We start from the raw sequence: 3755 nt of genomic DNA, 5'->3' as shown, positions 1-3755 counted from the left end.
TTGGAGGCATGAAGTGTCGGGTCGAGCTCTCAACAAACTTGACTCTCTTATTGCACTACTAAATGCTTACATAAAACAAAATAAGACTATAGATTTGTGGGCTTGGAATCTAGCTGGTAATGGAATTTTTACTACAAAGAAGTTGGCAAGTATCATCGATGATAAAATTCTCAACAACGGGTCGAGTTCACAAGAAGAATCTAGATGAATTATTTGGTTCCTCTCAAGGTTTCAATCTCATATGGACATCGTTAAAAAGGCGCATCCCGATACGTACCGAACTCGATAAAAGAGGTATTGACTTGGATTCATGAGATGCCCTTTATGTGATGATGATGTTGAAACTATCGAGCACTCTTTGATTTTTTGTCGTCATGCAATGGATATTTAGATTCAGGTCCATAAATGGTGGGGCTTAGGTGCGGTATCAAACTTGAGCATCAATGAATTGTTTCGAGGTAATTGTAACCGCCCCTTATCCCCCTTTTGTTGAAAGTATGACAAGCAATCGAATGGACATGCGACTATATGATATGGAATAATCGAAACCAAAAGGTATTCTCTAACTCTTCATGGAGCGGTTCTACGGGTTTTATGGAAGTTCAACTTAAGTCATTTGAATGGATTTCTAGTCGTTTTAAGAAGCTCAAATTGGATTGGTTAGATTGGATCTCGGATCCATGGTCTTATTTTGCGTAATGTAAGCGTTAATAGTTGCTCTCTCCGCATCTTCCTCGCCTTGTCGTGCATTGTGTTATGTATTGTTGTGTGTTATAGGCTTCAAGTTTTTGGCTTCAATTTCGAGTCTTCGTTGTAATTCGTAATGCGCCTCCCCCCCCCCCCCCCCCCCCAACCCACCCAACCTAGTGGGCTCGTGCTAATACATTTTTGCTTTTCTAAAACAAAAACTATTAATTTGAGATATTGAAAAATGAATATTGTACTACTAATTTCGGACGGAGGATGTAATGTTTTGGGCTTTATATTCATCTACACTCAAATGGGCCCGAGGCAATGCTAACCCATCTCTCTTAATCTTAATTAAAAAACTTTTATGATGCTATCAAATTTTAAAAAATCTGACATGTCAAAAGCCTACTCCTTGGATGAAAATTTAAACTTTTAATCACAGCCATTGAAATTCACAATGGCGTCATTAGAGAATGTAATCGGCAGTAATGAATCTTAATTACCCTCTTGCCCCTAATTATAGCCAGTTTACTAATAACCTTTTAGTAACCGTAACAATTTAATTCTAGGGTTGTTGTTTTTGTTTTCGCTCATTCATTATCTCCATTCAGCCATCAAATTCGCCGCTTCCAATCTACGAATTCGAAAGTTATGCTTCAAACGATATCAACAAAACATCGATTTACAATAACGAATTAGGGTTCCTAAACTGCAAAAGTAGATGTGAATTTGGTTGCAGTGAGTAAGATGTTCAACAGAGAATTGCGAATTGATACGTGAATTGATATGTGATCTAAAATCGACCGATGAAGCTAACGACGATATGAATGGAATACGCAAGGTTTGTTTATCTTTACAGATCTAAAATTGAGTTTTTATAAATTTAAAATATGCAGATTAGTTTTTAATTAATTATTTTAGGGTAAAGATGATAATTAGATAATCTAAGCAGAGCGTGCTATGTTAAAAATATCTGAAGTTTCGTCTAGCTTGTATCGTGTGTTACTGAATTTATATTTATATTAAATTAATATGAACTGATTTCTTTATTAATTATTATTGTTGGTCATTCATATTACCTAAATGAAGTCGAGCGGTTAACTAAGATTTAAGGGAATGAAGGTTTAACTTCAATTTTTTATATGACAATCTGTCTTTCTTTGTACATACTCTTATTAAATTTGAAGACCTTATAAATATTGATTTTAATTTGTAGCAGGGTGTTATTTCAAATATCATCAATCTTGATGATAGGTCAAGCTCACGCCTATTGAAAGGGGAGAAAAATTCTTGCTGTACTTTTGTGAAGTGCCTCCTAAATAAAGAGTATGTATCTTCTCTCTTTCGAATTTTAATATAATATAATATATTATATTATATTATTATATATGTGTTTTATATTATATTATATTATATTATTATTATTATATATGTATTTGGTTTTTTTAATCATATGGTGTACAATGTTTATTGTCATCCTCTGTGCTTCGTATACATTTGATATCATTCCAATTAATTGATGAAAAAACAAGTTTACTGAACATTGACAATAAAGAGACGATAATTGGTCCAGTGGTTCAAGCGTAGGTTTCATGTGCAAATGGTCCTGGGTTCATAACATGGGAACTTCATTAATTTTAATTGTAATGTTAGCTCAGTGGTGACTGGACTGTTATGGTCTCCCATTAGTTAGGTGTTTGATTCCTAAGTACTATATCTTGCTATTAGCGGTGTTAATTTTCAACAATGTAAGACTAGCATATCCACATTTTTCCATAATCTCATCTCATTTTATATGTTTAAATCAATCTGGTATATCAGCTGGATTTGAAGACGCAGATACAATAAAGTTGAAGATGCATATATTTTATGGTTAGAGTTGATTTATTTCTTTGATGTTAGGAGCAAAAAGGATGCAAAATTTGGTACCAACCGAGAAAACACCAAACCAGATGATGACCAACAATCAACTTATGTTGATGACATTGTACTAGGCTTGACTTTTATATAAGTTTGATATTCTCCCCATCTTTATCAATATTTATATATTTATTTCTTTGAGATATACATATGCAACGTTTTACATTAGTTTTTGCTCGAGTTACTCACCTACCAAAACTTTTATACTATAACCCCGCGAAATCGCGGGTTATAAACTAGTAACCACAATATTGGAAAATTGGTCGACATGCACCTAAATATGATGTGTGTTTAACGATATGCCCAGAAAATTAGGAAATTGCAAAAATGTTCGAGGACCACATACAGTGGCGGATCTAGGATTGGTAGTCACTGGTGTCACCAGTTAAAACCCCCAAAAAATTTCTACTATATGTTTTATTTCAATGGTGTCTGTGACGACCCGGAAATTTCTGACCAAATTTAAACTTTATCTTTAAATGATTTAATGTTTTCGACACGATAAGCAAAGTCTGTAATGTTGAGTCTCAAGTTTTGGAACTATATTCATGTAATCAATTATTCTTTGACTGTTCTCGAAGATTCATGAACAACATATATATAACTTAATGTGTGTATATATATATATATATATATATATATATATATATATATATATATATATATATATATATATATATATATATATATATATATATATATATATATATATATATATATGATTTCAAGTTATTTAGTAAACGATAGTAACATTCGATTATTGATTCGATTGATATTTAGATAAGTTAACTAAAACGTTTAAGATGAACCAGTAAAACACTAATTTGCTACAGTATTTTCGAATTTCTACAGTACCCGAAAAGCTACAGTGTTTTCGAAAATCACTATTTGCTACAGTAAAAAGACATCATTCTTAGATTCCTACATCTTTCGAAGCTATACTTTGACTTCAAAACTGTGCTAGAACATCATAGAACCCAGAAAAGTATTTGTATCATTCAAATTCCTAGAACATCATATGAATATTAACGATTACAATCTATGTTCAAATCCCTCGAAATTCCTGAAAACACTTCAAATAATGAATCATCGAGATGATGATCCAACCACATGTTACCGCAGTCTAGTACCTGAAAAACCCTCGA

General features: G+C 32.5%; 1 long non-coding RNA gene across 2 annotated transcripts; it reads left to right on the top strand.

Moving 5' to 3' along the window:
* The first annotated feature begins 1253 nt into the window (after positions 1–1253).
* On the top strand, positions 1254–2749 carry LOC139860581 (uncharacterized). Of its 2 annotated transcripts, none has more exons than XR_011763218.1 (3): positions 1254–1531; positions 1910–2016; positions 2512–2749. It is a non-coding gene; the product is annotated as an uncharacterized lncRNA (long non-coding RNA). The 2 variants fall into 2 exon arrangements; XR_011763219.1 differs by having other exon boundaries at positions 1907–2016.
* The last annotated feature ends 1006 nt before the right edge of the window (positions 2750–3755 follow it).

The sequence above is a fragment of the Rutidosis leptorrhynchoides genome, chromosome 7 (assembly GCF_046630445.1).
Source record: "Rutidosis leptorrhynchoides isolate AG116_Rl617_1_P2 chromosome 7, CSIRO_AGI_Rlap_v1, whole genome shotgun sequence".
Classification (NCBI taxonomy): domain Eukaryota; kingdom Viridiplantae; phylum Streptophyta; class Magnoliopsida; order Asterales; family Asteraceae; genus Rutidosis; species Rutidosis leptorrhynchoides.
The sequence above is the reverse complement of the archived record's forward strand: the minus strand, read 5'-3'. Positions and strand labels throughout refer to the sequence as shown.